Below are 13,957 nucleotides of genomic sequence, written 5' to 3'. Positions count from 1 at the left end.
TATAATTGCATTCCTGATCCACTGATCATACCTTCCTTGAACTTCTGGGCGAAATCAGAGTCAATGTAGTGGTTTTGTCCCAAATTATAACCAGTAATCTAGTAAACTGCCATAAGCCCTACTACTACCAATAAGTAATCATAATGCATTACAAAGTTACTTCCAATACTGCAGAATTAGGCAGAAGTTGTTGTAAAATAAAAAAATAAAAAAAAAAAAACATTTTGTCAAAACTGGCAGTGTAAAGAAAGCAAAACTGGAAGTGCCTGAATCATCTGTAATGTCAAGTACCTTGCATAACCTCTTCATGTGGTTAGGTTTGGGGACCCACTATTTTGAAATCTTAGACATATACACTTTCTCATAGGCTCACACAACCTATGACTATCTTCACTCAACCAACATGAACTTCAGGTTCAGCAATTCTTAGATGAGCTATGTCTCTGCATCTACATGATAGTATTAATAATTCAAACCAAACTAATAGACAGGAGACCACTTAGGTTTAGTATTACCACAGAAGCCTTTTATAAGTTTACAAACAACTTTAGCCTAACCCCAATAAAGCCTGATAACAGTCATAAGAATTCATTAGGAAGTTTACTGGAAGTTACCATTATATCCATGCCTTTATAGGTCCATATAGAGATATGGTAATATGGTGTGTGTGTGTGGTGAAGAGTGAATTTGGATTGTCTGGGCAAACTACAAATGATGGTGTTCTCTTTTCATAAATCTTACTGGCATATGAGGAAGAGGTTGTGATCATATGGAACTAGGGAAGTAATAACTTCATTTTCAAAGCAAGTCATACAATCATGCTTTTGTCTTGATTTTGGAGGTGAGCTAGAGGTGGAGCCACCATTGGAAGAGCAGTAACTATTGGTACCATTAGAAAAAGCAGGGATGTATATGGGAAGGCCAATATGGTTGCCTGTACTAACTGGGTCACTCCTAACCCTCCCAGCCAGTGGGTGTTCTGTGCTTCAGGAAATGTAGGATGAGTAGATGGCTGACTTCCTCTGCACTGAGTCTTCATGTTACCAGAGAGATCACTCTCAAAGCCAGAAAGTGGGTTAACTGGTTCAAAGGAAGTCCGGGTACTTTGAGCATTTCTTGGCGAAGAGTCAAAGGCAGGCGAATTTACTACGAGATCTCTTGAGCCTACTGACAGTAGTGTACCTCCAAACCAAAAGTTTCCTGTATGTAATGGCCTTTTTAGACTAAAGTAAGCCTGCCTATTGCTTCCAAAGTAGGAGTTTGTGGAACCATTTCCTAGAGAACTGAAACTATCATTTAGATAATTAGATATCATTCTTTATGGGCTAGGAGGAACTGGACTTGAGGAGAGCCATGCAGAACCTAGAGCTTACATAGGTACTATTGTTATGGAAATCACTGAGCTTTATATAGTTTCCTGTACAACTGACAATATGCATTTTTATTTCTTCCCGTGCTCTGTCAACATTTTCCAGCATCCCAATCACTTCAAAGACAGGCTCCTTATCTCTTCATGGAGTTACTATGTATGTGGGTCTGCTGCTGAATTCTTTCAATAGTTGCTTCTTAGGGTCCAAGCGCTAAGCCTACCATATGATTAGGAGACCCTGACTTGGACTGTGGTTTAACCAGGAAGGTTAGGACTAAATGACAATTAGTCCCAGGGCAGGGCAGGGCCATTTTTGTTTCGAAATGCACAAATCATGGAGAAGTGCCCTGTAGCTGAGAGGATTTCGCTCTTCCTTGGCTGCAGGGACGCCTGGTTCCCGTTCAGGGGGGCGCCGGCGCCCCGCAGCTTCCGGGCCGCAGGCGTGGGGCAGCATCGCGGCCATCACGCCTGGGCATTGTCCCCTCCGTACAGCATCCGCCCGGCCATGGCTGCAGCCGCCGCCTACCGGGCATCGGAGTCTGAGGCGGGCAGCAGTACCGACCCAGGGACCGGTCCAGGATACACTGGGTCTGGCAGGCGGTAGCCGTGGGCGGCGACAGCAACAGCAGCAGCAGCAGCAGCAGCGACAGTCCGTTCTCCTCTGCTTCCTCCAGCTTCTCCTCCTCTAGCACTTCTGGGTCCATCTCCGCTTCCTCCTCCTGCTTCTCGTCCTCCTCCAGTTCCAGCTCGGACACCTCTAGGCTCCAGGCCGGCCTGGTGCGGCTAGGAGCTCCCTTAGCAGGAGGCCGGTCCCACTAGCACTACAGGGAGGCAGCGGGGCTGCCGACCCGGGCCGAGGAGCAGCAGCGCCGCCCAGAGACTAGATAGGGCGGGGTGGAGGGTCAGGGTTGGCAGTTCAGGGATGGACTTTCACAAAGGCAAGGTCAGCTTCAAGGCAGAGGTAGGTATCCAGGTGAGTGAGTGGGGACGGCAGCGGGGCGGACTGCTGGAGGTGGCAGCTGCTCCCCTTTCAGGGTTTCTTTTGTTTCATGTCCTTAACCGGCCCCTAGCGCGCCTGTCCTCAGGAACATTTATTAAATAAGGTTTCTTTTCTCCAATGTATGTTTGTGTTTGCTTTATGGATCAGATGGCGATACGAGGCTGAATATTGTTTTCTAATTTTCTGCACTATGTCATTGAATCAGAAGAAAACACAATATATCATTTATCCCCATATATACACAAACACATATATCTATATATACATATACATCTATATCCATGTATGTATATTTTCATATATTTATATATACATATTGTATCTTCTACTGACTTTTCTTTTTCAAACTGTAACGAACGCAACCTCTTTTACTAAGCACTATGAAGAAAAAATGAAAATAAAAGAGTTTTTCACTCATTGTTTTCGAAGTTTTAATACTATTCTGGAAAAAAGTAGCACTTCTGGGAAGTTGAAACAGAAAGCCCTTATTAGCATTCTGAGCAGGCATCTCAAGAAGAGTCAGGCTCTGAGAATGAGCCAGGTGTCCCACATAAATCTAAATCCCTTGGCCAGGTTAGGAGACAATCGCAAGCATTTGCAGTTCTGGCCAGATAAGACTCTGCTGGTTGTTTGGAAAAAGTGCCAGACTTTGAAGGAGTCGAACCAGGACATTCCAGGCATTAATGCTTTTACTCAGGGAGAATTTATTATTTTAAATTGTGTGTGACACACTGTGCTGAGAGTAAAATTAAAAATTAATAAAGCATACTTGCCCAGAAAACACATTTTGATCAGATGCTCGGAATTCATGCATTTGGTACAGCCATTTTAGTGAGTTTTATTATATCATTGTGTTTTAATTAGTATTTCTGTAATGACTAATGGTATTGAAAATATATTTTGTGCAATTTGGCAAATTTTATTTTTTATTCGGAAAAATGTCTATTCAAATCCTTTGCCCATTTTTAACTGGTAAACTCCTGTCTTATTAGTGACCTATAAAAGTTGTTTATATATTTTGGTTCCCAGACCCTAATCGGATACATGATTATTATTATTATTATTTTGCAGTTTTTTTTTTGGCCAGGGCTGGGTTTGAACCCACCACCTCTGGCGTATGGGGTTAGTGCCCTACTCCTTTAAGCCACAGGCACCACCCTCTGACACATAATTTAAAATATTACTTCTCTTTTTTTTTTTTTTGTAGAGACAGAGTCTCACTTTATGGCCCTCGGTAGAGTGCCGTAGCCTCACACAGCTCACAGCAACCTCCAACTCCTGGGCTTAAGCGATGCTCTAGCCTCAGCATCCCGAGTAGCTGGGACTACAGGAGCCCGCCACAACACCCGCTATTTTTTTTTTGGTTGCAGTTCGGCCGGGGCGGGGTTTGAACCCGCCACCCTCGGCATATGAGGCCGGCGCCCAACCAACTGAGCCACAGGCGCCGCCCAGTAGTTTAACTTTTCATATTTACCGTGATGTTTTTTGAACAATTTTTTTTTCCAGTTTGAAGTACAATTCCCTTTTTTTCTTCTTCATTATGCTTTTCTTATATTAATCTTTATTAAACTCAAGGTCACAAAAATTTACTCTTATGTTTGTCCAAAAAATTGTGTAGTTTAGCTTTTACATTTAGGTACACAATCTATTTTAGTATTTTCGTGTGGATGTGGATCTCATTAGGGGTACAACTTCGTCCTTTTGCACATGAATATATAATTTTCCCAGCATCATTTGTTGAAAAGCAAAATTAACTTTACCCCAGATTATTCTTTATTAAGGAATCTTCTTTTATGTTGGTCGACATGAAACCATCCGTATGCTTGTATCATATTGTTTTATTTCTGTAACATTATAGTAATAAATATTATCAGGAGTGTAAGTTACTAAGCATTATTTTTCTAAATTGTGTATATTTAATTTTCTTTGTCCACATGGATTCTAGAGAGAGCTTGCCAAATTCTATTAAAGAAAAATGACTTTGGAATTTTCTTTGACTCTGTAGTTTAACCTGTGCATTGTCATCTTAATATTTAGTAGTATCCTTTAATATTGGATGTTTCCTAATTTATTCCATTCTATTTTGATATTTAAGTATTTTAAACGATTTTAGTTATAAACTACTTGAATTTATTTTGTTAAACTTATTCCTAAATAATTCCTTTTTGTGATACTATTATTAATAATTTTTTCTTAATTCAATTTATTTTGTTGACTACTGTTATATAAAAGTACTATTTAATTTAGTACGTGGAAGTTGTATCTGTGACATTGATTAAATTGTGTATTAGCGTGAATAATTTTTAGTAAATTCCCTACATATTTTGAACATTATGGCAATAAAAATCTATTTCAATTTTTTACTCCAGAAGATTTTATTTTAATTTGTTTTTGTGTACAATATTTTCACTAATACACGCAGAACAATGTTGAACAGAATGCTAAGGGTAGATATTCATGTCTTGATTTTACACTTACAGATGAAGCTCTCAACATTTCACCATGAGCTGCAGGTTTTACACAGTCTTTCAACAGGTCTCAGATGTTCTCTAGCACTCAACAATGTGTTTTATCCTGGACAGGTGTTAGAATTGTCAAACATTTTCTATTTAAAATATCACCTTCTTTCTTTCATTCTAGAAATACTAAATAATACATTGGTTGAATTTTTTTATTTTAATCTAACATTGCCACTGTGGAAAAATTCTAATTGTTCATGGTACATATTAATTTTTATATGTTGCTTTTATATGTTGTTGGTTCAGTTTGCTAGTATTTTTGAGGATTCTATATTTATATGGAATATTGGTTCATAGCCTTTCTTACTTGTGATGATTTGTCACAGTGTTAATATGGTTATATTGGCTAAGAGATGAATTTAAAAAAGTTCCTCTTTTATTGCAGCAAGGTTTTGTGAGAATTTGGGATTAATTTTCAGAAAATGTTGACTGGGTTTACAATATAAGCAATTTAACATTAGACTTTTTGCGGGGGGACAGAGCCCAAGCAAATCTCTTGCCTCAGCCTCCAGAGTATCTAGGACTATAGGCGCCCGTCACAAAGCCTAGTTATTTTCAGAGACAGTGTCTCACTCTTGCTCTTTCATTTTTTTATATGCCTATTATTACTTACTATGTGTAATCAATTTTTTCATTTCACTTTCACAGTCTTTGCCTATTGAGACTTTTATTTCTATTTTTATAGTATTTTATGGAAATTAACACTCTTTTCACTTGACATGGAATAATCTTGAATGAAAATGTATAATGAGGCTTTAGGCAAAATTTTTTCCATTTGTTAGGATAAATAATATAACATAATATAATTTTGTTACTAAATATTCATATTTACTGTATGAGATACCTGAGTTATCAAATACAAAGAAAATTAGTGAAATTGCCGTTTTAGTTTTGAATTTATAAATAATATTTAGATAAGATACAACAATAAAATTTTAATAAGAATACAAAATAATTTATTTGGAAAATGATATGAACAAAAATAATTTGACAGAGTAGTTAGTTTAATGTTTAGCACATAAAATGTATTAGACATTATTCTAATATTAAATATTTTACAGGTTTAATATATAAGCATAAAATGAATAATCTAAAAGTTCATTTAAAAAACTCATACCATTTTAAAAACTCTGTTTGTAACTGAAATATATTAATTATGAATATTTGTTTGCAGTGGAGACAAGATGGTTGACTAAAGCCAGCTTTCCACAGAAGTTCCCATCCAGAAGGAGAGTTAAAGGACAAAAATTTAGCAAGTAACCTGGTGGATTTGAGCAGCACCAAGAGAGAAGTTTGAAGAACGCACATCAACCCTGCTGAGGTGAGCTGTGACCACAAGAATATAAAAAAAGGTACAAAATCCATCACCAAGCGGATGGGAGTCCCCTCCCCCATGAGAACTGCACGGAGTGCCCCCCAAAAATGGACAGAGTTCAAAGGTCCTCCCACTCCACTCGACGGGAGATACCCTCTAAAAACTGGACCTGCCTCCCCTACTAGGGTGCAATGGCATTCTCCTGCAAGGCATAAAACTGTATAAAACTGCATATATTCTCTACCTACAAATACAATCTCCCAGCACTCCCTCTGCTCTCACTCTGAGGTCTGGAGGCCTGTCCCCAAGGAGTTCATATTCTTGGGTGATTTCTCAAGGGGTGTGGACGGTGCCTAAACTGCAGTTGGTCAGTGCTGACTCTGGGGCATGGGAGCGAGGAGAGGATGGTCGGCTGAGAGGGAACCTCACAAGAGCTGCAGTTCCCTGAGACTTGGAGCAGCAGCCGTCTTTTAGCAGTAATATGGCCAGGCATAATACTGTGTAAAACTGTATATATTCTCTACCTGCAACTCTGAGCTCCCAGCACTCCTATCCACTCTCACTCTGAGGTTTATAAGCCTGTCCCCCAGGAGTACAGATTCTTGGGTAATTTTTCAAGGGGTGTGGACAGTGCCTAAACTGCATCTGGTCAGTGCTGACTCTGGGGCGCTGGAGCGAAGAGAGGATGGTCGGCTGAGTGGGAACCACGCCAGAGCAGCAGTTCCCTGAGGCTCGGAGCAGCAGCCGTCTTTTAGCAGCAATATGGCTCACTCCGGGATATTCTAAAGCCACACCCCCTGTCTCCCTGGGCAACCAGAGGAGGCCGGCAACAACCCGTGAGTAAAGGATTTGCCTAAGGCGGTACCGACTCATAGACCCGTGAAGCTTCCAGGGTGGGGCTGACCCAGAGGATCGCTTTACTGAGCCTAAGACACACCTGGCACTCAGGGAATCATCAGCCTATACACAAAGGAAGGCAGGAGGATAGAAATGACAGGTAACCTAATACAAACCTGCAGAAGCAAAGATAGGGCTTTGGAACACAATACAGCATCTCTTCTGCAGGGGAATTTAGCAGTTCTGTTGGGTTCTGTCAGTAACATCAATCAGGGGCGGGGCTGGACCTGAGTAAACACCCCCCAACCTTCACCAAGCACCCAAGGCTGTCAGGCCTCACCTCCTCCTGCTAGATAGAGGCAGAGCGCAGAGGCCTGGCAGATTTCCTTGTGATTCAGGCAGGTGCAAATGCCTGGAGTACCTGCCCACTACAGGCAACTGGGTCAGCCAACTGCAGGGCTATCAATTACTGGGTGTGACAGAGGTGCAAGGTGGGGAAGGAGGCATCAACCTTCCCAGACTGATCTATTTGCTGGATGGCTCCTCCTGACTCCACGCAGCACTGGAACAAGCCATATCAGAGTATTCACCAGACCCATGTGATCCAGTACCCAGAGACCACTTAAACGCTCCCAACCAAGACAGGTGCTGACTAAGATAATTGATTTTGACCTTTTAAACAGAGCCAATCACCTGAGGACTATTCAGGTGGTGCCCTGGATATGTGGTTGTAGGAAGGTTTGATTTTCCTTTTCTAATTGTTGCTTATGGTGGGCGGAGTGACTTAATTGCTGGTATTTCTCCACAGCTGAGACTTCAACCCAGAGTAACTGTTTCACTAGGGTGGAACAGAAACCAACTGAAAACAAGACAGAACAACTTAGCCCCACCACACCAAACAGGGCCCCAGTTTCTCAGGCCACAGCACTGTACGGGTCCTCAACAAAGCTCCAGGGGAAAAATCAAAAGGAGTAAAACAATCATGGGGCGGAATCAGCGGAAAAACTCTGGTAACATGAATAACCAGAATAGGTCAAGCCCCCCAAGGAAAGATATGGCAGATGTAATTGAATATCCCATTCATAAAGAACTGGCTGAGATGTCAGAATTGTTAGTAAAGCAACACAAGAATGGAGAAGCATGAATCCTATGTACTCAATTTTGATATGAGGACAATTAGTGCCACACTTTCCGACAAAGTTTAAATAACCAGAATCCACAGAGAACTCAAACATCTAAGCAAGAAAAGAACAAGTGATCACATCGCAGACTTGGCAAGGGATTTGAAGAGAAACTTCTCTGAAGAAGACAGGCACACGGCCTACAGACATATGAAAAAATGCTCATCATCTTTAATCATCAGAGAAATCCAAATCAAAACTATTTTGAAATATCATCTAACTCCAGTAACACTAGCCTATATCACAAAATCCCAAGACCAGAGATGTTGGCGTGGATGTGGAGAAAATGGAACACTTCTACACTGCTGGTGGGAATGCAAATTAATGCATTCCTTTTGGAAAGATGTATGGAGAAAACTTAGAGATCTAAAAATAGATGCCATTCAATCCTATAATTCCTCTACTAGGCATATACCCAGAAGACCAAAAATCTCATCACAACAACGATATTTGTACCAGAAAGTTTATTGCAGCCCTATTCATAATTGCTAAGTCATGGAAAAAGCCCAAGTGCCCATTGACCCACGAATGGATTAATAAATTGTGGCATATGTACACCATGGAATATTATGCAGCCTTAAAGAAAGATGAAGACTTTACCTCTTTTGTTTATATGGATGGAGCTGGAACATATTCTTCTTAGTAAAGTATCCCAAGAATGGAATAAAAAGTATCCAATGCACTCAGCCCTACTATGAAACTAATTTATGGCTTTCACATGAAAGCTATAACCCAGTTACAACCTAAGAATAGGGAGAAGGGGGAAAAGGGGAAGGAGGTGGGAGGTGGACAGAGGGAGGGGGATTGGTGGGATTACACCTGTGGTGCATCTTACAAGGGTATATTTGAAAATTAGTAAATGTGAAATGTAAATGTCTTAGCACAATAACTAAGAAAATGCCAGGAAAGCTATGTTAACCAGTGTGATGAAAATGTGTCAAAAGGTCTATGAAGCTAGTGTATGGTGTCCCATGATCACATTAATGTACACAGCTATGATTTAATAAAAAAATAAGTAAAAATAAAAAATAATAATAAAATTAAAAATATATATTTGTTGAATACAGGTGCTATTTTGATCTATGTTTACTTTGTCAGATGATTAAATCAAGATACTTAACAAATTTATCACTTCACATATGGGTGTCAAAAACTTTAAAATCTACTCTTTTACCAATTTTATAATATATAATGCATCATTATTTAATTATAGTCAACATTCTTTGCAATAGATCAATAAATTATGTTTCTCCAGTCAAACTGATACTTGATACCTTTTGATCAACATGTACCTTTTCTCCATTTACCTGAGGCTCAGACACATTTTCACATGTATTAGATAACATTAAATTATACATATTATAGACAGCAACTGTGCTTGTATTCAACAAGTAAATTATTATGATAATGGTAAATAATTTTCTTTAAAAAGATTCATTAAATAGGCATTGAATGGGTAGTATTTTTACCTAATAAACAAAGGATATCTGCTATTTTTAAGTACTTGACACAAGCATTTTAAATGGAAAGATTTTAGTTCCAAAATATTATTACTGATTTCATGACAGCAGAAATCCATCAGGGGATATTTTCTAGGCATTTTAAATGACAATAGAAATTTGTGTCTATACTGTAAACAATAAGTAATATCTAGCCTCACTGAAAATATTATTAATTTTAAAAAATTAACTTCTGGATTAAACAGAAGATGCAAACTAAGATTATTATTAATTTTATAGAGTCATAGAATGGTTAATGGAGGAAGTGGATGATTAAAGCTAAGAACCTGAATTCAAATTCAGTGTTCTCACCCTCTGGGCTGAGGTCACTGCATGTTGGAGCAGTAGACTTTGTCCAGTTGGGACACTATAAAATATACCTGAACATAGGATAAAAAAATAAACTAAATTCAGGTAAATAATGTTTCTATTACCAGCTTAATGCTATAGAAAAATACTAATTCTGGCAGTATACAGGTACTGTTCTCTGAGTTCAAATAAAATCAATTCATAAACATTTGCAAAACATAAAATATTTTTACTACTAGAATACTGAACTCTACATATTACTATTACATTGTATTTTGGGGGACAAATGTATTCTAAATTACATAAAGTGAGAATGTAGGTGATAATGTTCACGCCTCAGAAAATATATGTAAAATATTTTCATAATGTGTTCTCTGTTGATATTTGTCGTTTGAGGGAAGATACAAAATATTCTAAAGCCTTTTAATACAAAAAGCTAAAGTTCTCCAAAAGTAACAAGCAACCTTACAATAATGTTTAGAATTGAAAGAAAAATTGACAACTTCCCAGGTACAGAAGTAAACAAAAAACAATTGAGAAATTGAACTAACATGTAAGTGCCTCCTCTTACATATGGCTGATTGCATGTAAGTGCCTTCTCTTACATATGGCTGATTACATCCAATGTAAGAGGAGTAAATGCTTTTAGTAAACGCTTTTGGCAATTTAGACAACCTGAAGACAATACGAGTTGTCTAAATTGCCAAAAAGCTAATGAAAAAAAGAAAAAGACATAAATGGACTACAGACATTCCAAATGTGATATATGTCATAAATGAGAACTAAATGATAATTTATGTTTCACACAGTTATAGAACTTGCACTTAAAAGGTCATTACAATGAGGAAAAATATTTTAAAAAGACAAAATAATTTGAAAAGAAATCTATAAGCTTTATTTAGACAAGACATATTTAGAAAAGACCCAAATGTAAAGTAAACAATTAAAAATATAATTAATCTACTGAATACAAATGTGGGTAAAACATTAAAGTAAACTGAGCTATGAGAGGATGATTTATGTACAACAGAGAAAATAATTTATTCAAATAACATAAAAGGAGAAAAAATAATAGAAAACACAAATGTAATTATATATATATGAGGAATAGAATCAAGAGAACAAAAAATCTGTTTTTATTACAGAATATATTCAAAAAATTAAAGGCAGTATTGAAAGATTGGTGACTATAAACTTCTAAAATTAAAAACCAGACATGAATTATTAAATTTATGCTTATAGTTTGTCACAAAGAGAAAAAAATAAAAAAAATACTTAAAAGAGAAATAGCCTTGGCCTGTAATCCTAGGACCCTGGGAGGCCCAGGCATGTGGATTGCCTGAGCTCACAGGTTCAAGACCAGCCTGAGCAAGAACAAGACCCCCATCTCTAAAAATAGCCGGGAGTTGTGGTGGGAGCCTCCAGTCCCAGCTACTTAGGAGGCTGAAGCAAGAAAATCACTTGAGCTGAAGAGTTTGAGTTGGCTGTGAGCTATGACACTATAGAACTCTAATAAGGGTGATAAAATAAGACTCTGTCCCCCCCAAAAAAAAAAAAAGAAAGAAAGAAAAAGAAATAGCCTTGCTATATCTACTATGTCAAATAGACTATAACAATGAATATGAGTGAAAGACACAGATAATTTACCATAAGTGCAAAATTGTCACAACTTTATAGAGCATAATGAAAAATAAACATTAAAAAAGCTGAGAGAAATTACTATTAAAGCTAAAAATGAATTAGCTAAATTAATTTTAACAAAAATAATTAAAAAAAACATTGAGTGATTTTTCTTATTCATGAGAGCTTCTCAAGAATGCATTTCAAGAAGAAAGAAGTGGTTATGCATATAAAGTGAGTCAGAAAATTGATTTGGGATTATCAACCTCTGGTAGAAAATAAACTAGTGAAACCCAATACTCCTTTGCAGTACAAAATTCAAATGTATCTAAAAATAATAGAATTGTAATTCCACACAATGTATTATTCACACAAAAAGTCCTTGGCTAATGGACTATTTTTTTTAAAATTCAGAATATTAAGGGGGTACTAATGTTTCAGGTTACATGGATGACTTTAGTAATGCTTAAGTCCCAGCTAAAGGTATGCCTGTCACCCAAACTGTGCTCATTAGGTAGTATTTTCCCCTCCTCTCCTTCTACCACGTGGTTGATTTCCACTGAGTTTTTCTTCCCTCTGTGCACATGTGTGCTTGTCAGTCAGCTCCAATTTAATACTCAGTACTTATGGTAGTTGTTTTTCCATTCTTGAGATACTTAAACCAGCAGGATGGTCTCTAGTTTCATATAGATTGTTTCAAAAGGTATGAATTCATCTTTTATTATGAGTAGTATTTTGTGTTGTCCATGTACCACTTTTTCTTAATCCTTACTTGACTAATTTAATTAAGAACAGAAGAATTTTCAGATTTTTTTTTCCCAACACTGTCATTAACAAGGATGGAATTTTGGTGGTATATTTTTCAGAATATAGATTATTCTTTTGTCAGAAGTGATTTGTATGAAAGGACAGAGAGTAGCATAGAGATTGGCCACAACATTCTGAATATCTAGGATGACTGGGTTGTAATCCCACAACATTACTGAGGAGGATGAGATAATAATGTCCACCAAGTACAGGAACACAAAACAGCTCACCAGCAGCAGGATGATCTGGGTAGCCCTTTTCTCTGCAAACGCTCTTGTGGAGATGTTGGTGCTGTGAAGGTGCTGGGATCTTTGCTGATGCTTTAGCAAGAGAATGACCATGTATGTACTTGAGAGCAGCATCATTCCTACAAAGAAGACATTCTGGGATAATGTGAGAACAGAAGCAAGTCCCCAGATGATGGAGTTCATTGGAGAAAGTGAGCAGTATGTACCTACTTTGAGTAGATTGGTCTGTGTCATGTTGGACAAAGCTACTGTATATAAGAGTAGGATACTGCTAGAAGACAAATTGAGGGACCAATAAAAGAATAAAATATGAACAATGTAATTTGCAAATTTGTGTTTAAATCTTGCCAACCAGGAGGTGCTGGGACTGATGGTGATGGCCTGTAGCATGTTCAGGAGGCAGGTGGTACAGATGGAGAGGCCCTTCATCACATTGCTCAGGTAAAGCAAAGCCTTACATTTAAAGTCATTCTGAAAATTCAGTGTCTCAAACAGATCTGAGGACAAAATATGCACTACAGAGAGGAGCCTCACCAAGTGGATGAAGGCCAAGTGACAGGTGATCAGGTCAGTGGGCTTAAGCCAGCAATCCTTAAACTTTCTGAAAATGAGGAAGAAAAGGAGAAAGGTATTGGCTGAGACTCCAATTCCAGCTTGGAAAAAAAAGGCATTTGTCCCTGATAACATAAGTGGAAAGTATGTTCTTCTTAATGGCAAAGAGAAATTATATTCTGTACAACTGAAAAAAGATAACAAAAGACCTCACATCATTAATGTTCATTCTTTAGTAATGAAAATCATCACAAATTATCTTCAAATATATTTTACCTTTTATTATTGATAAACTCTGTCTCATAAATTCTAATCATCTAATATCTGCATTATTTTCTACACAAAAATTTAAAAATACATACATACACATATACACACACATCTATACACACAAACACATACACAATATTGCCCTTATATGATGCACACTATGTATACTCCCATTATACGTGGGCTTCCTTGTTCCCAATCACATTGTAGTCTTACATTATCTCATTTTATATTTATTAAACACATTGATGCTATGATCATAGAAACTTAATTGTGTCCATGGGTCTCTCCCAGTTTAGTTTCCATCTCAGTGATCCCTATGTAAACTCTCTATATCACAGCTGAGGATTAATCCCTCACTAAATTGTCTATAGGATAAACACTACTTGTAATCAGTTTATGACCACAGAGTTGCCTTAAAATAATCACGT

At 37.7% G+C, this 13,957-nt stretch overlaps 1 pseudogene; it reads right to left on the bottom strand.

Moving 5' to 3' along the window:
- Positions 1 to 616: 616 nt before the first annotated feature.
- LOC128572538 (RNA-binding E3 ubiquitin-protein ligase MEX3C-like) lies at positions 617 to 12,938 on the bottom strand (annotated as a pseudogene).
- Positions 12,939 to 13,957: the final 1,019 nt, after the last annotated feature.

This window comes from Nycticebus coucang, chromosome 20, assembly GCF_027406575.1.
Source record: "Nycticebus coucang isolate mNycCou1 chromosome 20, mNycCou1.pri, whole genome shotgun sequence".
NCBI lineage: Eukaryota > Metazoa > Chordata > Mammalia > Primates > Lorisidae > Nycticebus > Nycticebus coucang.
Note: the sequence above shows the minus strand (reverse complement) of the source record. Positions and strands in the feature narration are given on the sequence as shown.